The sequence below is a fragment of the Sus scrofa genome, chromosome 8 (assembly GCF_054392235.1).
Source record: "Sus scrofa isolate SSC_HxYL_T2T_F1_AM1 chromosome 8, Sscrofa_HxYL_maternal_Yorkshire_Landrace_v2.0, whole genome shotgun sequence".
NCBI classification, from domain to species: Eukaryota; Metazoa; Chordata; class Mammalia; order Artiodactyla; family Suidae; genus Sus; species Sus scrofa.
In genome coordinates this window covers 119,957,356-119,983,091 of record NC_139390.1, presented here as the reverse complement: position 1 = coordinate 119,983,091, position 25,736 = coordinate 119,957,356, and the positions used below count along the sequence as shown (strand labels likewise).

Here is a 25,736-nt window from a genome sequence, read left to right as displayed (position 1 = left end):
AATCGAGGTATTCACAGGTATCATGTCCAAGCAGATCATGGCCTATGTGAAGGGCCGATTCAGACCAGCCAAAGCGCAGGAGCACAACTAAAACTGGGTGTCTCAAGGTTCTTCAATAAGAAAGGGATGTGAGGACATCTTTACCTCCTAGAGTGCTTTTCCCCCCTTGAATTCCCTGGTTTTTTTTGTTTGGAAAATTACTTTAATATTAATAGAGTGAAACTAAATTCTTCCAAAGGCTTTGGAGTCTTAAAGACCCAGGCTCACATACCTTATTCAACTTTAGCAAATGATTCAACATCTCAAAGCCCCAGTTTCCTTACTTGTGGAATAGAATGCCTGTCTTGCAGAGGTGTGAAAATTCAGTAAGGTCATGGATAACTAGCACTTACCATAGCTTCTCTTAGTGGTAAGCACTCAATAATTGTCAGATATGACTATAATTATAGCTTCTCCCTCTTCCATTCCAACTGCTTCCATGGACTCTGGCCCATGTCATCTTCACTCCTCACGTGTGGGTTTTACGGGCAGCAGAGGGACTGGTTAAGAGCCTGGACTCTGAAGTCCCCCTGCCTGGGCTCCATTCCTGTCTCCTATATTTACTGGCCCTTTTGACATAGGGCAGGTGACTTCACCTCTGTGCTCTGGTCTCATCTTTAAAATAAGGAGATGGAGTTTCGGTTGTGGCTCAGCGTTAACGAACCCATCTAGAATCCATGAGGATGCAGGTTCAATCCTTGGCCTTGCTCAGTGGGTTAAGGATCCGGCGCTGCCATGACCTGTGGTGTTGGTTGCAGACACAGCTGGGATCTGGTGTGGCTGTGGTGTAGGCTGGCAGCTGCGGCTCTGATTGGACCCCATAGCCAGGGAACTTCCATATGCCTCAGGTGTGGCCCTAAAAAGCAAAAACAAATAAATAAATAAATACATAGGAGTTCTCTTGTAAAGCAGCAGGTTAAGGATCCACCGTTGTCACTTCAGTGGCCTAAGAATATGATCGCAGTGGCTTGGGTCACTGTGGAGCTGCAGGTTTGATCCCCCCCCCCAAAAAAAAGGAGGGGGGGAGAAGCCGATCTTTATGAATGTCCATGAAAGCTCCCTATGAGGTAGTTTAATGAAGCCAACATGCTATCAAATACTAAGTATAGGACGAGCCCATTTATGGTAAGTATAACAGTGGTCATCGCCGGGGATGAAAGCACTTACAACTTGTACTTCATACACCACCGCACCATCTCACTTTGAGTCAACAGGCACGTGCCACTATTCTCATCAAAAGTCACACTGCAATTGCTGAGAACAGATACTCTGCAGGGCACGGGACACAGCAGCTTTCTCCTCCTGCATCCCTCCTGCCCCTAAGGCAGTGGTTCTCATTAGGCTTTCCCTGTCCCACTGCCTAGATACAGATGTGGTTTAGGCAAGACACTGGGTGTTCACGCAACCACAAAGAATTTACTGTAAAGGCTATAACCAGTGATATGAATGGGAGCGTCTATATTCTTGTAACTATGAGAGGAATGAATTTTAAATTTCCAGCTGTATGACATCTACAAAAGGCAAAACTAAGGAAATCAGTGGCTGCTGGTGGTTAGGGTGTGGGGGAGGTGACAAACAGGTGGAGCACAACGTTTTAGGTCAGTGCCAATACTCTGTGTAAGCTATAATGATGCACACATGTCTTTATACATTTGTCCAAACCTACAGCACGTACAACACTGGGAACAACCTCAACGTAAAGCAGAGATTTGGGGTGATAATCATTGCAGGCTCAATGACAGTAACAATAGGGGATGTGTGGGACTGGGAGGTTTATGGGAACCTAAAAGAGCTCCAAAAATTAAGTCCACTTTTTACTTTATTTTTTTAATGGCTGCACCTGAGACATATGGAAAGTCCTAGGTCAGGGACCGAATCGGAACAATTCTTCTACCTACAGAGAAGACACTGGGTCCTTTAGCTACTGAGCAGGGCTGGGAATGGATCCCACGGGACTGGAGCGACCAGAGGGGCAGGAGTCAGATTCTTACCACTGTGTCACAGCAGGAACTCCTAAGTCTACTTTTTAAATTTGACATATGTATAAATTTCAGAATGATCACAACAAGACTAACAGCCATCACTACACAGTCACGATTTTTTTCTCGCGATGAAAACTTTTAAGATTTTTTTCTCTTAGCAACTTTCAAATATGCAGTACAGTAAAACTGACTGTAGCCATCATGCTGCACATTACAGCCCCACGACTTCTTTATCTTACTACTGAAGTTGTATCTTTGGACCCCCTTCACCCACTGCCCACTTCACCTGCACCTCTGGCAACCACCAATCTGTTCTCTGTATCTCTGGGTTTGTTCGTTTTTGTTTTGTTTATATTTCACTTATAAATGAGCTCATAAGGTATTTATCTTTGTCGGACTTACTTCACTGAGCATAATGCCTTCAAGGTCCATCCACTTTGTTGCAAATGGATTTCTTTCTTTCGTGGCTGAATAATTTCCCATTGTGTGTATATATATATACACACATACCATTTTCTTCATCCGTTCATCCATCAGTGGACACCAAGGTCTTCTCCACGTCTTGGCTATTGTAAATAAAGCTACAATGAACATGGGAATGCACATATCTTTTCAAGTTAATGCTCCTGCTTCCTTCAGGGTTTATTCCTGGAAGTAGAATTTCTGGATTAAATGGTAGTTCTATTTTTAATTGTTTAAGAACATCCATGCTGTCTTCCATACTGGCTGCACCAATTTGCATTTCCCCCAACAATGTGCAAAGGTTCTCTCTTCTCCACATCTTTATCAATACTTGTTATTTGTCTTTTTGGGGGGCGGGGGGGGGACTGCCACTGCAGCAACAATTGCTGGATCCTTAACCTGCTGCACTACAAGGGAACTCAGGTGACTTATCTTTTTGATAATATCCACTTCAACAAACATCTCACTGTGGTTTTGATTCACATTTTCCTGATGATGAGTGATGTTGAACACTTTTTCAAGTACCTGACGGCCCTCCTATGACTTCTTCTTTTTTTCTTTTTTGCTTTTTAGGGCTGCACCCAAAGCACGTGGAAGTTCCCAGTCTAGGGATCAAATTGAAGCTACAGATGCTAGCCTACACTACAGCCACAGCAACTCAGGATCCGAGCCATATCTGTGACCTACAGCACAGCTCACGGCCACACTGGATCCTTAACTCACTGAGCAAAGCCAGAGATGGAACCTGCATCCTCATGGATACTAGTCAGGTTCGTTAACTGCTGAGGCACGAAGAGAACTCCTGTGTGTCTTCTTTAGAACCGTGTCTATTCAGATCCTCTGCCCATTTTTAAGTCAAATTGGTTTTTTTGCTATTGAGTTGTATGAGTTCATATATTTTGGATATTAACCCCTCTAAAGCCTATTAAAAAAAAAAAATCCCGCAAGCATACAAGTATTCTTGAAAAATGGTGTCATTTATTTCTCTCATTGTGAGAAAAATTGAGTCACGTGAACTAAAATTGGAAAGGTTCACAACGGCTGGCTTACTAGAGAACGTTTTGAATTCAGGTCTGAATTCCCCCTGACTGAAGCAGCCTAAACAATTCTTCCCATACCTTACAACATGTATCTGCCCAAGGCTGTTTCATATTCATAGATAAATTTTCATCCGAAGCATTGCAGGCATAGATGAAATCAAATAGAGATGGTTTCAATTACTTGCAGTGTTTAAAATATTTAAAATCCTTTCTATAGCCAAAGGCGGCAGGCTAATTATTTACCAACCAAGTGGGAATGATGTCCCCAAGGATATGGCAGAACTGATGCATCAAATGGGAGAAAGACTGGTAGTTTTCTGGAGTTCAGGGAGTCTCAAAAGCATCTTGGAATGGCTCTATTTTTAGCCTCACAGAAGAACTGGACCAATCGTGCTACAAAGGACACATTTGCTACTAAAAAGATCAAACAGTGCAGAGAGGGCTTCTGTAGCTATTCCTCACGTTGACTTTCTGAGCATCTCTAATGAGCTGCGGCGAAAGAAATCTATGCTCTGTGGAGCTAGAAGGTCCCCAAATAGAAAGGCTCTCTGGATTCCAGGAGAGAGATTTAATGGAGGTGGGAGATTATTGGGGCTCCACAAAAGGCTTTAAATTTCCCAGCCAAAAAGCTGTGTATTGGTAACGATGGTGATTTCATGGGTTCTGCTAATTAGAAGACCAATTAAGACTAAATTTAAGATTTTTCAGACAACACAGTAACATCTAGACTTGAAAATGATGCTCCCTCTCATCTCAGCCCTCCAAAAATAACAACAGTAATGACAATGTTTATCTTCTTCCAGGATTTTTTCTTTGCATACACACACGCATATATTGGTATTGGCTATGTATTTAGATATCACATTATAATGTTGTTGATCATTCCCAGCTCTTCTTGAAATATCCACTTAATGACAGAGAGGTCTAGAGATGCTATGCGAAGACCAACAGCCTGGACTGAGTCTGCCTGATGCTGAAAGTTCTGATTTCCACCTCACATGAGTGATGATAACACTTCCTAAACCCTGCCAGCTACGTCTTCTGTGTTTGTGAAACCCACCCTGTGTGTTGTTTGTTTGATAACCTAGAAGTTGTCCTTAACAACATCCTCTCCCTGGCCACGGTGTTCCATCCACAACTACGTCCAGCCAGTCTGATCTCCTTCCCTGCTCATGTCCACCAAGTCCAACCCACATAAACTGCTGTTCCCATCTTGCCCTCCTCTAATCATCCATTTTCCATGGAACAGCTAGAGTGACCTTTTTCAAAACATGAATCTAATCCGAACATCCAATTATCAAGGGCTTTATACTGCACACACAACAGAATCCTTGCATGATGCAGCCACCGGTCCTTGCACGATCAACTCCTCTCACCTCCCAGGGTCTGGCACTCTGTCAGTTCCTGGAGTGTCCGTGTCCCCTCTTGGCTCAGGTAAACGGATCCTGCTGTTCTCTTTGCCTGGAACCTTCTTCCTCAACCCTCCCTACTTCACCTAGTTAATTCCTCTGCAGTCTTCAGATCCCAGCTCAAACACCACTTTGTCAAGATGAGTTTTCACTGTGTATGTCCATGTGACTGTTTGTCTAATGTCTCTGTTACCCCCCAGACTACAGGCTGCATGCAGGCAGGTCTGTTTTAGTACCTGGTTTCCCTAGAACCCATCGGAGTGCCTGCCCAGGTGGCAGGAACTGGAATATTTGCCGAGTTAATTTACTTCCCTATGAAGGATCTTAATTTGCTAACAATTAAAGGAGCAGAGCAAGGGAAGCTGCTGGACAGAGTCCCAGCTGGGCAAACGTCTACCATGTCCTCTAGTAAAAGAGTCACAAGGAAGGACTTTTCTTTCCACATCCAACACTACCCAAGCCCCAAACCTTGGCTTCAGGGTGCTCTGCTCAGCTTGGTCATGTCTGGATGTACAGAAATGAGGACAGCAGGACGGATTCATCTTTTTACAAGATGAAAAGATGATTTTCCAAAGGTTTTTAAAATTAATTAATTAGTTTTTAATAATGAATTGAGCTGGGAAAAGAAACCAAAGCCATCAATAATTACTTTTCCATCCTTTGGTGCCCTCTATTGATGGTAAACTCAATTGCAGTGAAATTACACCAAGTTCTCCTCCTCTAGCTGGGAGACCTATGGGGAGAGTGTTAGCCGATTTTTCTACAAATACAGATTCTGGGTGAGTTTATAGTCTTTGGAAAAATATGACTACTCTTTCATCAAAAGTGGGGTTTATGGGTTCATGCATCTGAACTTTTTTGGCACATCTTTAGGCATCTGCATCCGGCCAATGTTAGAACTCAGAGCAAAATGGCAATAGAATTTGGAAGTCTCAAGTAGCAGTAAGAAAGAAGCATCTTTGCCTGTTGAGAAAATATGCTCTATGCAGAACTGCCAGATTGCCTTTTTGTTTTTTCTGTCTGGGCCAAAATCAGACCTATGCTGGAAACAAGGACAAAGCAAGTATTAAAATACACTTATTTAAAAATTTATTTGAATTATTGTAATTTTTAAATTAAATAAAATTATTTTAATTTTGTTTGACCACGACCGTGGCACCTGGAAGTTCCTGGGCCAGGGATCAAACCTGTGCCGCAGCAGCGACCCAAGCCACAGCAGTAACAACACCAGATCCTTAACCTGCTGCACCACAGCGGAACTTCCTTTTTAATATAATTTTTATTCTTATTAATTTTAATTTTTCCAGGGAATTTATATTCTTTCCCAAACATATGACCCATTTCTCATAGAAAAAGGGATGACTCAGTAAAAAAGGATACATCAATTTCATACATGATTTTAATCAGAAACACATGGTAAGAGAGAAACTATTAAAATTGAGGCAAACAAGAATATAAGAAAACTCCCTAAAATTAATTATATGTGCTTAGTTTTCACAGTTTTTAGAAGACACATAGAGAGCAGAACCCAAGTACCTGAAGGTCTGCCACTTAAAATTTTTCATTGATCAGGAGTTCCCGTCGTGGCGCAGTGGTTAACGAATCCGACTAGGAACCATGAGGTTGCGGGTTCGGTCCCTGCCCTTGCTCAGTGGGTTAACGATCTGACGTTGCCGTGAGCTGTGGTGTAGGTTGCAGACGCGGCTCGGATCCCGCGTTGCTGTGGCTCTGGTGTAGGCCGGTGGCTACAGCTCCGATTGGACCCCTAGCCTGGGAATCTCCATATGCTGCGGGAGCGGCCCAAAGAAATAGCAAAAAGACAAAAAAAAAAAAAAAAAAAAAAAAATTTCATTGATCAGCCAAGAGGATTCTCCTGTCTTGTCCTGATAAAATGGCCAATGAAAATAAACAAAAGAAAGATGAATCTCTGTATCAGAATCTACAGTTCAGTTTTGTACATCTGAAGTACATTTGGATGCTGAGGCAGTATCTGGAAAAGTGGAGCCAGCACGGTCCTTTAGGAAGAGCACAGGTTGCCAAGTCAGCCAGATCTGGTATCATCTGAGTCTCCCAGTTCCTTGTGGTTTGTCTTTCTGCAAATATTTTAACTTCTCTCATTCTTAGTTTGCTCATCTATCAACTGGACCACATGCATCAAGCACACTCCCAGATCATAGCAGCTTCTGGTAAATGCTGTCAGCTCGCTCCTGGCTCTGTCAACAACCAAGTGAACTTGATCAAATCATTGACCTCTCGGGACCTCACTTTTCTGATCTGTAAAATAAGGATGTTGAACTACGTGATCTTTGAAATCCTGTCTAATCCATAATTTTATATGTCTAAATCCTCTCCCCACACCCCTTAGATTCACTCAATGTCCAGAGAGGAAAGCAGAAACTTTCTGTTTAACCCTACACTGTCAATTCTGTTCTACAATCTTTTATGGAGCATCAACCGTGTGGGAAGACCTGAAGACACCCAAACAAATATGGTACCGGCCCTGCTCTCCAGAAGCTCACGGTTGAGTGATGCAATTCATTGCAACACATCTAAAATAAGCTGAGTTCAAGCCAGGAACAACTGCTGTGGTTAACACACTAGACAACTCAATAATCCAACAGAGCTCACAAAATCACTGTCGTAATTTAGCAAATTATGTGAAAAATCAGTTAAGCCATGTATTTGGCATCGCCCAAACAAAATAAGTAATACATTGGATTTTCTTCTCTTTTTGAACCTATGCTCTTGGTTTCATTTGGCTGCAGCCTAAATATCTGAGAAGAATATAAATGCTGCTAAAACACATATGTCCTATTCTGAAATGTGCTTTATTAGGTAGATCCGGTCTAGGAGACGTGACCTGATCTGCTTGCCATGGATGCTCCTGAGAACAGCAAGTCCTGTGCTAACATGTGCTGAGTAGTTACCAACCTGCAAGTTGAAAATCTGCATAAAGCAATTTTTGGCTGAGGCAAAGCATTCAGAGCCTCCCACTGGCTTGGCTGACAGGACCTCTTTCAACTCACCTGATCTAAATGCTCCTCATGGCCCACAAAATAATAATCCTTTTCAACCTCAGCTGCTGAGACTGACGATTCACCTCTTCTACTTCAGCGCTTTACAAATTGGAACCCATGCTGGTTCCATTTGCTAATAGTGGCTACAGTCTTGTCCCTCCAAATTCCTGCATTGATGGACAAAGACGTAGCTATGAATTTCACTGAACCTTGATATATAAAGTTATTCAGTGTTTCCTAGCACTCTGAAGCCCCAAGTAGAACTATTCTCTGCAGTGAAATGGGAAGGCTTCTCAGAAGAAAGTGATCTAACTGGCAAAAACATAGAAATGATTAAAACAGAGGCAAAGAATTCACATGTTGCTATTACCTTAATGATTAAAACATGCAGCTCATTAATTTAATCTGACAGTGGGCCCTTTTGTGGGTAGACAACGCATATGTAATGTCTTACTCCAGCTGGAGAGATTCGTCCCATGCCAAGGCTGCCTCCCCATTTTTTTTTTTTTTTATTACTGAGAAGCCATGGGTACAATCCAAAATGATTAAAGCCATAGAGATTGAATTGCAGACAAAGAACTTCGGACTGGATCAGGGATGGGAAAATAAAACTCCAACAGGACTCAAAGGACTTATGATCAAAATAGTCAAGTTTTTTTTACAAGCTGGAAAATTCAACTGTCTAGTTTATAACATGTGAGAAAAAAATAACTTAGTCCATTAATACATGAATACTTTTTCCGGCAGCTGTAGCTCCGATTAGACCCCTAGCCTGGGAACCTCCATATGCTGCGGGTGTGGCCCTAGAAAAGGCAAAAAGACAAAAAAAATAAAATACATGAATACCTTTTCTGCAAGAAAAAAGTTCCTCCAGGGCCCCTAAAAGAGGGCCCTTAAAATCATATATAGGTATTATATACAAAATGTCAGAAGTATAAGAAAATGAATGAAACAAAGATTCCTGGGTCCAGTTCTCCTTGTCCATAGATATTTATTTATGAACCTGGAGGAATTTTTGAACTTGATTATTGGAATAATCATCAGTGAAAGAGCACCTAAAACATCTAACCACAAAACAAAACAGATCAGCAAAAAACTAACACCCCACAAAAATTCTAGAAAAATGAACAAAAAAAACCAGTCACCAAATCATCTCCGTGTTACTAACCCATAAAAAAGAAATTTTTCTCATTATAACTATTGCCTTGCACAAAATAAAAACAAATAATTCAAACCTCTGCTCTCACTCCAAAAAAGCAAAGCGAAGTCTGTTTCTATTGCTAACACTCTGCATCTAATTTTTAAAATCCATCTTAAACCACTTTTCTGTCGCCAGACTTGAGCCTTGTTCTTTTTCGTGTTAAGTTATGACCAACATTTTAAAGCAAACTGTGCCCTCAGGTGATATTAGGTTAGCCTACAAAGGAGATTCCTGTCCCCTCTGCTGGGCATCTTCTTTCATATTCTGTCCATTACCATGCAACCCTCTCAACCTAGCTCATGAAACAGAAGATCAGTTGAATGAGGGGCATGAGTCTTAGGAGATTTTTTGGTGCTTCTGAGAAGCAAAAGTGTTTCATGTTGAGATACTCTAACCAAATGGGAAATTTCATTCTAATATTCTGCTGTTAGACAGCCAGTTCTTTCAATGAAAAGACTATCGTGACAATGCTATGTGAATGTTCCCACTTGACTACAGATAGGGTTCTTCCTAAGTCAAAATAAGTTTATCTTCAGTGATAAAAACACTCAAAGAAAAACTCTTAAATGGGCCATGTCTAAAGCAACCCATTCTGCCTGTGTGTTGATAAAAGAACTGTATTGCCGGGAGTTCCCGTCGTGGCGCAGTGGTTAACGAATCCGACTAGGAACCATGAGGTTGCGGGTTCGATCCCTGCCCTTGCTCAGTGGGTTAACGATCCGGCGTTGCCGTGAGCTGTGGTGTAGGTTGCAGACACGGCTCGGATCCCGCGTTGCTGTGGCTCTGGCGTAGGCCGGTGGCTACAGCTCCGATTGGACCCCTAGCCTGGGAACCTCCATATGCCGCGGGAGCGGCCCAAGAAATAGCAACAATAACAACAACAACAACAACAACAAAAAGACAAAAGACAAAAAAAAAAAAAAAAAAAAAAAAAAAAAGAAATGTGATAAAAAAAAAAAAAAGAACTGTATTGCCTATAAAGATAGAGAGTGTGACTAAATGGCGATGCCACAATTATTTTTTATTTGTATACATGGGACCTACCTATGAATGATATTTCCTGTCTTGGTAGAATTGGTGACAGGATATTGATGCCTAGGAGTAATATTCAAGGCAAAAATCTTGATATTTTAGATGAATTCTTTCATTTAAATTCCTCTTTGTGACCTGCTGTTTAATAGGTTTTACAATGCATCATGTCACGCTCCAGTATTAGGATTTTCAATTTGGGGCTCGCAGAAATAGTTCAGCTAACGAAAATAATAATTTTTTCATGCTGTACTACATGGTAATTTAAAGTATTTCAATTAAACAAACTGTCTCATTAGAGCTCCTTGATGATGCTTTGATATGGTCAGAAATCCCAAGGATGCTATTGGGATGCACTCTATCTATCATGTGAACATGCTACAGAAGGTTACCATGTACCAAACATTTTAGAGCACTCAGATGACCTACTTTAAACGCGTTTGAAGCCATTCTGTGGTGTGGATCCAGAACAAATTACCCTTGTTTAATAAGTAGCTTCCAATTTGTGTTCCAAAAGGCATCCAAGTTCTCCCACTGAGAGTTATTTTAAAAATTCCATTTCTTTCTCCCATCACAGCTTAAGACTATTTGAAAGCACATTTGCTTATAAAGTACTTGTTGTCCTGTTACTACTCGGCTTTTTATATGATAGTCTAATAATGAATGTTATAATAAATAATTGAGTATTTTATATCATATTCCCTATCATTTTCCTCCCAGATATTCTAAACTCGCTCAGACAGTTCTCTGGGAAACAAAAGATTAAGTAAAGAAATAAGCTCAATTGGTTGAAGTATCACCGAAATACTCAAGATAAATTAAATGCTATTATTTTAAGTTGAATAGTCAAATGTCTTCAGCTGAGCTGGAAGTTTTTAAAGATTTTAAAATTCTGTTAATTTTATTGTTGAGAACAGATGTAAAAAATTCTTCATGTCCTTAACATAAGCAAGGAGCTCACTTATAAACTTTGTACATTACACGAAAAACTAGTCTCTTGATTTTAATTACTTGTTTTACAGTTTTTTGGCCAGGCCCACGGCATGTGGAAGTTCCCAGGCCAGGGATCAAACCTCTGCCACAGCAGCGATCCAAGCTGCTGCAGTGACAATGCCAGATCCTTAACCCACTACGCCAAAAGAGAATACTGAATTTAAATACTTGTTCATTTTAATTTAAATATCAGATAGTTGTTGCACATGATAACAACCAGTTGTTGGACGTGATAACAAATAAAACAATGATCAATGTACTGAATTTTCAGGTAGTCCTTTTAGTGCTACATGCTACAGCAATAGGGAAAGGAGAGATTTTGATATCTCAATTCAAATCCAACTTCAGTTATAAAAGCGACGCAGGGTTTTTTTGGTTTTTGTGTATTGTGTGTGGCTTTTTTGTTTGTTGTTGTTGTTGTTTGGCTATGTGTTCAATGGCTTGATGTGGAATCTCAATTCCTAACCAGGGACTGATCCTGGGCTGTAATGGTGAAAGTGCCAAATTGACTAGACTACCAGGAACTCCCATAGGTGGTGCTAATAATAAGCCTATCTTTTACCTTTATTGCATAAACCATGTCTTTATTAGTTAGGGTAAGAAGTGTTAGCTGCTATAACAGACCCCAAGATCTCCATGGCTTAACAGATAGAAGTTTTTCTCTCATACACAATATCCAATATGGTCATTTCACCTGTGCCTATAACATAATGAGGGTCTCAGAGTCTCCCCCTTCACAGAAAGACTGCGAAGAGTATTGCTGGGGTTTGGGCAGAGGAGAGCACAGGCCTAGAAGAAGGTACCTCACTTCCACCCACATTTCATTGGTCAGAACTCAGGGACAGAGTCACAGCTAAACGCAGGGGAGGTTGGCAAGTAGAGGCTGGCTGGCTGCCCAGCAGGTAAGAAATGGGTTTGGTGAACACACAGCAGTTTTGTCACAGTCTCTGTAGGTTCAGCAGGAACGTGCTAAAAGGAATATAATCTCTCCTTCGCTTTCATAACAAAAGAGATTATCATTTGGTCTTTATTTTTTTTGTCTGTTTGTTGGGGTTTTTTTTTTGTTGTTGTTGTTGCACCCGCGGCATGTGGAAATTCCCGGGCCAGGGGTCGAACCCACACCACAGCAGTGACGTGAGACGCTGCAGAGACGATGCCAGATACTTAATCCACTGCGCCACACAGGAACTCCTCGTTTGGTCTTTAAATTGAATAGTAGACTAAGTCTATGTTCGTAACACTTAAAGTACTGCTTTAACTAAAAGGTGTTAAGTAACTAGTAACCATCCACATAACATGATGTTCGATCATTGTCTGAGGCACATGGATTCAGGTTTTCCATGTAGTTCTCAAAATCTCTGAGTTCTAAAAGTACTTTTCTTTTCCATTCACCCGGCTGTCAAAAATGGCAGACATAACTTTAACTTAACTTTAATCCCCAAAGCTGGAGTGAATCAAAATCATATCACCCAAAGATACTTTCCTAGCTGTGTGACCCAAATCAGTGTTTTAAGAAGCACATCACACAAACCAATTTGAAGCTGAAGCTGTGTGATAGGTTTTGGGTTTTTTTTTTTTTTAAGTCATGTATTTTTGAACGCTTGAAGCTAGACAAAGCCTCAACACAACATCCAAACAGTCTCTGAACTGATCTTTCATTCGGTTTAAGTTCCTGCCAGAGGTCTGAGTTCATGAGTCTTTGTTAATTACCAAGCTTCCCAAACTTTCTGCAACGACCTCTGATGCAAAAAGAAAAATCCACTCCAGTGTATAACTAGTCTCCAAAGGAAAAATTAAGCAGAAAATTGAGGCACGGACCCAGGAAATTCAGGCAAAACCTCACAGCTTGATATGGATCTTCTTTTAAATATCATAACCCCGGAGCAAAACAGCAAATAATTGATAGGCAATGCAGAGAAGACTAACTGACAGGATTGAAACCCTGCAGGGACTGACCTAGAAAGAGAGATGAAAGGACCTGAGAGAGACCAGTTGCTCCATCTTAACACAGTCCTGAGAGGTAGATATTGCTGAGATCTGGCCCTGTCTAATCCCGTGGTGGCTTCAAACATATCGCTCAACGTTTCTATTTCGGCAACTCTTACTTTTTCAAATGGGAGAGTAAGAAATGGACTCAGTTGCATCTCTGGGCTGAGGTGTATTCAAAAGGCATCCGTCTGATTTGTTTTCTCTCTAGGAGGCAATCCTCCTCCAAAGCTTTCCGCAGAGATTTCTCTGGGACTGAATGAAAGTTACTTAACATCGACTGGCCTCCATTTTCTCTTCTGCAAAATGGGAGTTAAAAATACCTACCTTGGAGTTCCCGTCGTGGCGCAGTGGTTAACGAATCCGACTAGGAACCATGAGGTTGCGGGTTCGGTCCCTGCCCTTGCTCTGTGGGTTAAGGATCCGGCGTTGCCGTGAGCTGTGGTGTAGGTTGCAGACGCGGCTGGGATCCCGCGTTGCTGTGGCTCTGGTGTAGGCCGGTGGCTACAGCTCCGATTCGACCCCTAGCCTGGGAACCTCCATATGCCGCGGGAGCGGCCCAAGAAATAGTAACAACAACAACAAAAAAAAAGACAAAAAAAAATACCTACCTTGCGGATTTGGATGAGGATAACATAAGTTAAATGTTTAAAGTCACTGAACAAAGGCCTTACAAGTAAAAAGTACTCAAAAAACGATAGTTACTGCTATTTTAAGAAGAAGGTTTATACCAGCTGTCAACAACCTTCTGCAATATCTAATACTCCTTCAAGCTGGTAAAATATTATTTGAAGCTTGAAAGTCTCTGTTTTTAATTTAATCTTAATTCCCTTCATTTTAGGCTCTGTTTGAGAGACTTGCATAGTATCTTCTACGTGTTTTTTATGTAGTTCATTTTTTTGGAAAACGTTGGGGATTCAGGAAAATGGTAAGACTGAAACAGACAGTGCCCCCTAGACCCAAAGTCATCCACACAGAAGCTCAGGAGGAATGGATGGTGAAACCGTTCTTGACTCACAACCGCAGGCACAGCAGAAGTGTGGCAGCTGTAACACCCAGCCCACCTCAAAATACACATCCACATCTATTAGTGAATATCTATACCTGCTAATAACATTGCTGAACTCCTCCACAGAGCCTAGATCTTTCCATAAACTCCTTCCAAAAAATACGCTGGGAGTTTCCGTAGTGGCGCAGTGGAAGCAAATCCGTCTTGGCGCAGTGGAAGCAAATCCGTCTTGGAACCATGAGATTGTGGGTTCCATCCCTGTCCTTGCTCAGGGGGGGTTAAGGTGAGCTGTAGTGCAGTTCGCAGACATGGCTTGGATCTGGTGTTGCTGTGGCTGTGGCTGTGGCTGTGGCCAGCAGCTGTGGCTCCAATTTGACCCCTAGCCTAGGAATCTCCATACGCTGCGAGTTTGGCCCTAAGACGCCCAAAAAAAAAAAAAAAAAAAAAAACACCACTCTGGACAGCCCCTGCTGACCTATCAGCAACTGCTAATCTAGTTCCCGTAGTGGATGATCACACAGTAGGGCATATTTTAAATGGGGAGGAAGCCTTGAAGGACAAACTGATTTTGACTTCTTGTTTTGGTTTTTTGTGTCTAGCGACCAAAACAAAACAAAGCAAAGCAAAACATGATTAAAGCCAATTCTTGATCATCTGTGATAATGGAAAGTTCAGTGCAGCATGAACAAATCAAATTAACAAATCTCAAAAGCCTACATTAGAAATGAAGACTTAAAAGAAAATTATGTCTAAATATAAGACATCATAGGAACACAAGAGGCTTAAGTTTCATTTGAAAAAAAAAATAGAAAAAAAAATCCATAATAGGCAACCATGGGTGACCCTCCTGCTCTGTCAAGAGCTATTGACAAGTAAAAATATGTCTAGAGATTTTTTTTTCATCTCCTCTGGCCTTCAACGTAAGCAGACCAGTAGAAGGGTAAGGTAACTGAATATGACAAGAGGCAAAAAGGAACAGGGCTGAGAAACCAGACAGTTCTTGAATAATCCATATCTGCAAAGCTATGAAATTTTTGATGATTAACATAAAAACAGTCTCAGTGTCAAGAAGAGAGAATAGGTTAAATAACAGCATGGAAAGGAAATAAACTAAAATTATTTCAAAGAAAAGGAGGTCTATGAACTAGAATACAATGCATCTCCATAAGCAATTTTAAGTTCTTGGGTAAAAGACCATCAGTGTTGACTCTGGGTAAGGATGCCATCTGTTGGGCCACTACCATTGAGAGAAGCAGAAGGGCACAGCAGTAGACAGACTCTAGTCTGGGTTCAACCCCAGCCTGCAATTTCCCAGTTTTGTGGTACTGGACAAGTTGCATGACTTCTCTGTGCCTCAGTTCTCTTCTCTATAAAGTGGGGATGATAATAGAACCACTTCATAATGTTCTAAAAAGATGTAAATGAGGAAATATATGTAACATCTAGAAGAGTCTTGACATATATTAGGTATTATACTTGAGTATTTGCTGTTGTTTTTTATTGCTACAATTTGTTAAAGATAAAATGTCAAAGGAATAATACTTTTTTAAAATAGTAGGCTGTAGTAACCAGTTTTGTTATCATGTGTTTATTTTTAGACACTTTAAAGAGACTACCAGTTTTCTATTGTTGCTGTAACAGATTTCCACAAATGTAGTGGTTTAAATAACCAAATTTATTATCTTACTGTGCTGGAGAATAGAAGTCCAAACTGAGTCTTGTTGGACTAAAATCAGGATGTTGGCAGGGCATTGCCTTTCTAGAGCTTAATGCAAAAATCTGTTTTCTTGCCTTTTCAGTTTCTAGAGGATGCCCACATTCCTTGGCTGGTGGCCCCCTTCCATTGTCAAAGCCAACAATGTCCAGTCGAGTCTTCTTTTTCACATTACATCACCCTAACGCTGACTCTTTTTTTTTTTTTTTTTTTTTTTTTTTTTTTTGCTTTTTGCTTTTTTATAGGGCCACACTCACAGCATGTGGACGTTCCCACACTAGGGGTTGAATCAGAGCTACAGCTGCAGTCCTATGCCACAGCCACAGCAATGCCAGATCCGAGCTTCATCTGCGACCTACACCACAGCTCATGGCAATGCCAGATCCTTAACCCACTGCACGAGGCCAGGGATGGAACCCGAAAACCTCATGGTTCCTAGTCAGATTTGTTTCCACTGCTGCATGATGCCACCTCCGCTCCAACACTGGCTCTTATACCTCCTTCCACGTTTCAAGACCTCTGTGATTACATTGGACTCATCCTGATAATCCAGGATAATCTCCCCGTTATAAACTCAGTTAATTAGCAATCTTAATTCCATCTGCAACCCCAATTCTCTTTGCCATGTGGACAAAACATATTCATAGGTTCCACAGTTTAGGGTGTAGACATGGAGGGGTGTGGCGGGGGGTGGGGGGGCGGGGAGGGTGTCATTGTTCCACTTATCACAGGGAGGAAAAGCAATCTATCTTAAACACTGGGATGATTTATGTAATTCAGCATGGTAAAGAGAGAAGATAAGAGATCCGAGTTCAACCTGTGTTCGAATACTAACTGGTTTTATGACCTCCATTAATTTTAAGCCACTTGAACTCTCTGAGCATGAGCAGCAAGAGTGGTGTTGAAACGCCAAAGTTGGCACCCCTACCTGGGTATTCATTTCAAAAGCTGTAATTTGGTAGCAAGGAGCCCAGAGCAAAGAAGGATGAGATCATCTCTAGTGAGAAAACAACTCAAAAATGCTTGAGTGACAGATGATGGCCATAAAAGTAGCACATCTGCCAGCTTTCGCTGAATCTTAACCTTGAATCAGCCTCTGGTTCCAACTGGGAAACAACAAAAATCTTGCTGCCTTTCTGATCCAGTCTGCTTTGAGTTCTTGTAAACTTACCCAGATGGTTTTAGCCAATGGTGTGCTGTTGTTTTTTGAAAGTTCATCACTGAGTCACAGAATCTTGGAAAGCAGTCCAAGTGTGCCCTGCTCCTCTTCCCAGGCAAGAACAGCTGTGTAGGGAGTTCCCATCATGGTTCAGGGGTTAATGAACCTAACTAGGATCCACGAGCATGCAGGTTCGATCCCTGGCCTTGCTCAGTGGGTTAAGGATCCGGCATTGCCATGAGCTGTGGTGTAGACCACAGTTGCAACTTGGATCCCACATGGCTGTGGCTGTATCATAGGCCGGCTGCGGTAGCTCCGATTTGACCTCTAGCCTGGGAACTTCCATATGCCGAAGGTGCAGCCCTAAAACAAACAAACAAAACAAAAAAAAACAGCTGTGTAATAGCAAATCCATCAGGTATTGGATGGACCTCCAGTATTGGCCTATCTGTCCAAACAAATCTGAGCTTCCTTTTTGTTCCTTGTGGCTATCTATGACTAGAGGATGGGTCAGTCTCGTGCGGTCCAGTAGGGATATTTTGGGTTAATGATGTCCATGGAGCCTGGAAACTTAGATTTGTACATACCATAACAAAGTTCCTGGATCAAATTTGCCTGTCTGTGTTAAAAACATCAGCAGAGAGAGGTTGTATCTTAACAGATGGTGTGGAGAGGACAGTAACAAACCGTCTAAGACAAGTGACTTACCTTTATTGTTGAAGGTCTGATCTTAAAAATATGAAGACAGAAACCAGGAAACAAATGTCACACAGTTGATCCTCATTCCTAAGCAAATTAAATCTTCTCCTCTCCCTTTCAGAGTGATTCATTAACAAAAACACTGCAATAAAAAAAGATTAATACTTTCTCTAAGTTTATCCTGTGAAATTGCTGATTATATCATTTAGATTTGATTTCCCAGATTGGAAAAAATTTGGCTATGCTAACAATGCATTAAGCATATACACACCAGGGCCAGTGGTGGATCTCTCTGTTTAAACAAGTTTAGTAGCTGTGGCTTTTGGCCTCCAGGAGCACAGAATCTGTTTTTGTTTGTTTTGTATATGGATATCCAGCAAACCCTTCTTTCTCAATGCATTTAGAAACTGTTGGTTGAATTTTATTTGATCCCTGAGGCTCTTTCAATGTTGTATATATTTTTATATAATGATGGAAAAAGTTTATTGATTAATCAGAATGCTTGAATGTTAGGCTGAATTGAATAACTATTTCCATTTTTAATCACTACGTTTCATTTGTCCAGAAATCCTTTTTTGCTTCAACCCTGAAATGCAAATCAAAACTACCATGAGGTACCAACTTACACCAGTCAGAATGGCCATCATTAACAAGTCCACAAATAACAAATGCTGGAAGGGGTATGGAGAAAAGGGAACCCTCCTTCACTCTTGGTGGGAATATAAGCTGGTACAACTACTATGGAGATCAGTATGGAGATACCTTAGAAAACTATACATAGAACTACCATATGACCCAGCAATCCCACTCTTGGGCACATATCCAGACAAAACTTTCCTTAAAAAGGACACATGCACCCACATGTTCATTGCAGCACTATTCACAATAGCCAAGACATGGAATCAACCCAAATGTTCATTGACAGGTGATTGGATTAGGAAGATGTGGTATATATACACAATGGAATACTACTCAGCCATAAAAAAGAACAAAATAATGCCATTTGCAGCAACATTGTTAATGGAAACATTTTTAAAATATATTGGCTGATATTGGTTTGTTTTCTTAAAATGGGAAGTATGATTTTCTAGTGTGTTACTGCTGTATTAAGTATATTATAGGAATGGGAATCAGATTCTAAACATTCTACAGCACAGATTGACGATTGGGATGGATATGTACTAACCTTAGAACTTGCCAATGAAGCTGTTACTTTTTATGGAATGATTGATACTGCATTATTTTTCTGAAAGCCAAACAAAGAAGCCAATTCCATTAAATGTATGGTTTCATTTCACTGAGTTCCATTTAAATGAGCTATTACTGTAACATGGTCAATCATTATGAATTCTGAGATTTATCCGGGGCCAAGTTAACACAAGCAGGAAGAAAACTAATGTCTTCAACACTTGAAAGATAAGGCTTCTTAGAACTTATTCTCCTCATGCTACACAGGTTTGCCTGTTTCCAGTGAAACCTAATTCCAAGCATCTCTTTTCATCTCTAAGAGGTCTGGCTCTGAGCTTGGGTGACACGCTGGCAGAACTTGTCTGAAAAAAAATGTGGAACATCCTGAGGAGCTCAGTCTCTCTCAACCATCTCTAGGTCAAGTTTCCCTCCTTGAAGAGTTCTTCTGATCCTTATACCTGCTGCCCAAGGTAGTGAGCTTGGCTTTGGAGTAGAACTTAATTTTGCTTCATGTTAAATCATGGGCTCGATTCTTTTCTTTTTCTAGGATAGTGAAATGCCACCAAAGAATAGCTTAATGCATAAGGAAAAATAAATTTAGGGAAATGATCCATCTGCTTGTAAATAACAGGTTTGTGTGTATGAGGAAGCTGATTCTACACGATAGCATGTGCTCCTTCAATAAAACCAAGAGAAATGAAAAGATCCTAGGGTTTCTTTGTCATGCTTAAAAGTCTCCCCCACTCCAATCGCCTAGTTTTTTAGAAGGAGTATTTGTTCTCTCTTATAATCTGGAAATGCATTTGCCTAATTGAAATAAGATGTACTCCTTAAATGATGGAAATAAAAAGTGATCAAAATAGATTTTTGTTATCCGTTGGGCATTGGAAGTTTAAATGCAAACTGCCTGGCTTGCAGTGCAGGGAATTAATTATTGGTAATTGAAGTTGTAAGCTTAATTCCCTGCTTGCTTCAATGAAAATGAATCCTTTTATTTAATATTGAAATAAGCACCACTAACCTCATGATCTAGGACAGCACATGCATTCAGCTATTGAGCAAGAGTGAATGTTAAAAAAGCTTTATCTTTTAAACACTGAATTGTGATTAAAACAAAACCAAACAAGAACATTGTGAGGCAGACACATTAGCAGATAACAGATGAGGTGCTGGGTGCTCAATAGATCCTGTTCTTGTTCTCCTGTTAGAAAACCCATTTTGAAGTCTAATAAAAGTCCCCAAACCATTAAAAAATATATACTTTTTGAAAACCTGTCCTCAGCATTCAATGTTTTCATTGAAATGTATTGTCATATTGAAGCAGGATGACCATTTAAACTGTTGACAAGTAAATTCCCTGCCTGATGTTTCTGCTGTTAAGGGGTTCTTTTCTTTCTAAGGGAAATATTACAGCCAAACATGAGGTGGACTTGCCTTTCTGCCCAGTCTCTTCTCTGCTCTCTCTCCCTGTCTCTCAGTTCTGGCCATTCAGGAGTGCCCCTGGGCACCGACTGACACCTACTGTTACTTAGGGCTAGTATTGCTTTCCTGGGCTCCTACATCTGCCCTCTGCCTAAGCAACACCTTTTACTCCTTTCAGATCTCAGCTCAAACCCTGCACCTGAGAGGGGTGCAAATCCTCCTCTTTTATATTCTCATTGCAGTAAGTCGTGTTGTAATTACCTGTTTCATGCTTGTACCTTCTGCCAGAACATAGTTTCAAGAGAAGGCAGGGACAGTGTCTGCCTTGTTCACAGCGAGAGCCCAGTAACTAGTTCAGAGCCTTCTGCACCCTGAGAATCAAGAAACATGTTCGAGGGAAGGAAGGAAGAAAGTGAGAAAGGAAAAAAGGAAGAAGGCTAAATGTTATTTCAGGTCAGCCAGAGAGATCTCGACAAATTTCCCATTTTATAGTCTCCATAACATAATTTCCCATTTTATAGTATCCATAACAGTTACATTACAATTAATGAATTCTTTTTCTCATTTTTACGGGAAATGAATGGAATTAAACTTTTTATTTATTCTTTTATTTCATATTAAGCCCTGAGTGCACCTTCCCGGAAGACAATTTATCCATATTTCCATAATTAACACATGTCATTCTATTTTAAGTAACAGAAATGTTTCTCGTTCAGAAATAAAATTGCATGCTGTTTAATGTGTTTATTAGAGAAAAACTGGACATGATACTTCCCTCAAATGAGATAGAACAGTTTGCATTTGCTCCCAGAAGAACCTAATGAGACAGATGGCTCTAGACTTGTAACCAGCCACTGTGTGCATCAAGTTTGGTCACGGGTTGTGGAAAAAACTGCTCTGAGTTGGCTTCAAGGATCAAAATGCGGTTGCTCAGACTATTTAAACTTTCAAACCCAGTTTTCTCCTCAACAGAGAGCTTAAATGAACACATACTTTTTTCAATCTAAATATTGTTTCACATTGTCATGGACAGAGAATAAAGGAGATAAAAGAACACTTTGGCCTTTATCGTAATAACCTGAAACGTCTGCCGTATTGCTCATTTTAGAAGAAGCAAAAGTGGCCTCAATGGTTTTGTGGGTTAGGATGGTAGAGTAAACCACACATCTAATTTCATTTCTCTGCAAAATTCTACTCAAATGCTCCTGAGTAAAGAGAGTTTCTTTAAAAGGCATAAACCCACATGAAAGTGAACACAAGAGAACACAAGGACGGAAAAATTTTGGAATCTAGATTGACAGCTGGCAGCACCATATACTTCTGCTTGGAGTAGAAGGTGTAAAGAGGAGCCTGAAATAACCAAGTGGCCAACTAGGGAGGACTGGGTGAACGCGGTTCCCCCAGGCTAGCTCCGTCTCTCTCTGCTCACACTGCATGTGGCTGTATTTTAATATACAGTATCTGTATTAAATATATGCACATATAAACCATAGAGTATAATTGTTTATTCTCAGAAGTAGGTACAGAAGGCCTCTGGACTGTGAGCCATTAGACGTAATTGAAGAAATGTTACGGAGTTCCCGTCGTGGCGCAGTGGTTAACGAATCCGACTAGGAACCATGAGGTTGCGGGTTCGGTCCCTGCCCTTGCTCAGTGGGTTAACGATCCGATGTTGCTGTGAGCTGTGGTGTAGGTTGCAGACGCGGCTCGGATCCTGCGTTGCTGTGGCCTCTGGCGTAGGCCGGTGGCTATGACTCCGATTCAACCCCTAGCCTGGGAACCTCCATATGCCGCGGGAGCAGCCCAAGAAATAGCAGCAACAACAACAACAACAACAGACAAAAAGACAAAAGACAAAAAAAAAAAAAAGAAAAGAAATGTTACTATCATACCAAACACAGAGTGATGTCGTGACTTGGCTCCAAGCATGCCAGCAGCCGGACCATGTCCCTCTAGGCCCAAGATTGGAAGATTCTTTTCTGTCCAACAAAACCAACCTAAGAAGAAAGATTTGAAAATACTGACATCAGAAGGTCAGCAACACACAGCCTGTCCTTTGAATGACATGGCAGCTGACACTGTCATTCGAAGAAAATAAGCCTTACAAAAGTACCCAGTGCAACCAAGGATATTTCCCCCCTCATTCTTAATCATGAACATATAAGAGAGGATGACCAGATATTTGAGGAAGACGCCTATTATAGAAGAAAGAGGCCAGAACCAATGAAGAAAAGAAAGTAACTTGGAAAAAAATGGAGACTAGAGAGAGAACATTAACAAAACTATTAGTATCTTCTGAGAAATTAGAAGAAAAGACTATCCTTGTGGAAACTTTTTTTTTTTTTTTTTTTGTCTTTTGTCCTTTTTTAGGGCCGCACCTGCAGCATATGGAGGTTCCCAGGCTAGGGGTCGAATTGGAGCTGTTGCTGCTGGTCTACACCACAGCCACAGCAATGCGCCATCTGAGCCACATCTGTTACCTACACCACAGCTCACGGCAACACCAGATCCTTAACCCACTGAGCGAGGCCAGGGATCAAACCCGAAACCTCATGGTTCCTAGTCCAGTTCGTTTCCACTGCGCCACGATGGAACTCCTGGAATCTTTTTTTAAAGTGCTACAGAGAAGGAAAATTTGGAGAGTAAAAAGAGCTCTTGAAAGTTGTAATAGTTGAAAAGAAGAAAATTCAATGGAAGACAATGATTTTTATTTGTTGTTGTTGTTTTTGTCTGTTTGTGGCTGCACCCGGAGCATGTGGAAGTTCCTGAGCCAGGGATTGAACCTGCACTACAACAGTGACAAGGCCGAACCCTTAACCGCTAGGCCACCAGCGAAGTCCTGATTTTAGTGATTTTTGTAGTGCTCATTTCTAGTGCACACTGATAATAGTCATAGAAGGAATCAAGTCCAATTTAAGATTTTCCTGAAAAGAAAGGAATGCATGCTAATATTTGATGGTCAAAGACAGAAAATAATGGCATAATTTTTATTTTCCCACAAGTATCAAACTACATATAAACAAACTAAATTTAAAAGTTCTAAAAGAGGTTATTTTTGACCTACCTAGACAGGTATAAGAATTTATGTTGAGACTGAAACCCTTTATAATACAAATCAATAATAATGATTTTACACATTTTTAATACGAATCAAAGTGCAGGAGATTCTAATTGTGATCAAATGGCCTTATATAATTTGATTGTAAAAAGAAAAAAATAACAAGAAAAATTTTGAAGAATGCTTTGTTATTACTGCTAAGTTTGGAACTGCTTTTCAAATTATACAATACCTGTTTGAATTCAACATTTAATGATATTAAGTGACATGTTAGTGAATTTACTTAACTTGAATTAATGTAGTTTTAAAATTGATACTTTTGCTTCCAAGTCAAATCAAATCTTCTAGAAAAGATGAACCAGTCTTTTTCAACATGGATAAATACTAGAGAAAAATATTTATTGGAACTTAATATATTTATGGAAAATTTTAAGTATGTTGGAACATTTGGGGCATATGAGTCTACGTTTTATGAAATATAAAGACTTCCAATGAAAATTCATTGTCTAAATTGAGTTGTGCTGTTATGAACCACATAACCCAAAACCCGGTCAAGTAACCCTCTCAGTATTAAGGCTTGATCAGTAATGAATGACCACAAAGATCTTCAGGAGTATCCTCCAGACTTCACTATTCCAGTGGTACAGCTACCAGAATTCTGAAACTGTGGTTCCAAGGGTCAGTGAAAACAAACTATGACAAATGAAAAAATTCACAATTACTTCATTCACAGGTAGACCATTCTGAAGGAATGAGCAGCTAGGGCACAATCATTCCTTATAAAGAATCTTTCATATGCTGGACACTGGAGTTTCAAATATAAATGAAATGCATTTTATGTATACGTTTATACCTTGTTTCTGTCCCCAGAGAGACCATAAGGAAAATAAAATTAATAAAATATCAACCTTCCCCTTAAGGATTTCGCCATCGATCAAGGAAAACAAAGGTCGAGACTATGCCCGTAACATAAAGTAGAAGCATCAAAAAACCGATATATTGCTAAAAAAAGAAACAACTAACATACACACAGGGGAAGAGATTAAACTACCACAGTTGATCTGAAGATTGAAAAGTAGTGAAAGTTTTAACTTTGAAATGGAGTGATCTTGGGGCCATATCTTGATCAAGTCATCAAGCTTAGCATCACTAAGAGTAGGACAACCAAATACAATGTGCCTCTTGATATGATGAGAGGTACACAACATCGCCTAAGAAACAGTCTGGCTAAAAATGTGTAGCATAAATCTAATCAAACCTCTAGACCTAACTTTCAGTTTACCAAAAGTATAGGAGAGAGAGGAACCAGTTAAAAGACAACATGCAGGAAAGAACCAGACAGGCGAAGAATGTGAGACATTCTACAAAATAACTGGCTTGTAGTTCTCAAAAAGTTAACGGCATGATAAAAAAGAGAGTGCACTATTCTATATGAAAAGTGAACCTAACAACCAAACGCAGTGAGTGAACTTGCTCCCATTAAAAAAAAAAAAAGATATAAAAGACATTCTGGAAACAATTGGTTTCATTCAATGTGGAATTACTATTAATTTTCTGAGGAAGAATAATGGAATTGTGTTATATAGGAGTGTACCCTTATTTTTAGTTTATTTTGTTGTTGTTGTTTTTGTTTGTCTTTTTGCCATTTCTTGGGCTGCTCCTGCAGCATATAGAGGTTCCCAGGCTAGGGGTCTAATTGGAGCCGTAAGCCACCAGCCTACGCCAGAGCCACAGCAACGTGGGATCTGAGCCACGTCTGGACCTACACCACAGCTCACGGCAACGCCAGATCCTTAACCCACTGAGCAAGGCCAGGGATCGAACCCGCAACCTCATGGTTCCTAGTCAGATTCGTTAACCACTGAGCCACGATGGGAACGCCATATCGTTATTTTTAGGAGTTGCATGGTGAGTTGCATGGGGCATGTTATGATGTCAAGTTTACTCTGAAAAAAAAGATAATGCAAATGAGGAGTTCCCACTGTGGCACAACGGGATTGGCAGCATCTTGGAGGCACCGGGGTGCAGGTTGGATCCCCAGCCCAGGACAGTGGGTTGTGGGTCTGGCAGTGCCACAGCTACAGCTTATGTTGCAGCTGTGGTTCAGATGTGATCCCTGGCCTGGGAACTCTATAGGCCGCAGGGCAGCCAATAAATAAATATATAAGTATATAAACACAAATTAGCAAGATGTTAATAATTATTGAATCCAGGAAAGAGGAGATGTGAGTTTCATTGTATAGTTCCTTTAACTTTGATGCATGTGGAATTTTTTCATAATAAAACAGAATAACTTGATTCTTTGGGGTGATAGTAACGTTAAAAAAAA

At 40.5% G+C, this 25,736-nt stretch overlaps 1 long non-coding RNA gene across 5 annotated transcripts in view; it reads right to left on the bottom strand.

Moving 5' to 3' along the window:
* LOC102161553 (uncharacterized) overlaps nt 1-25,736 on the bottom strand; it is a 40,575-nt gene that overhangs the window by 4,416 nt on the left and 10,423 nt on the right. Inside the window, exons 4-9 of one of the 5 annotated variants that reach the window (XR_014813242.1) lie at nt 22,242-22,346; nt 20,611-20,720; nt 18,926-18,985; nt 17,749-17,881; nt 7,959-8,116; nt 6,314-7,206 (exon numbers count right to left, since the gene is read on the bottom strand). This is a non-coding gene — a long non-coding RNA (uncharacterized LOC102161553). Of the gene's footprint in view, nt 1-1,631; nt 2,603-6,313; nt 7,207-7,958; nt 8,117-17,433; nt 17,882-18,925; nt 18,986-20,610; nt 20,721-22,241; nt 22,347-25,736 lie in introns of those variants that run through there. The other 4 variants (XR_014813243.1, XR_014813241.1, XR_014813244.1 and 1 more) reach the window with 4 other exon arrangements.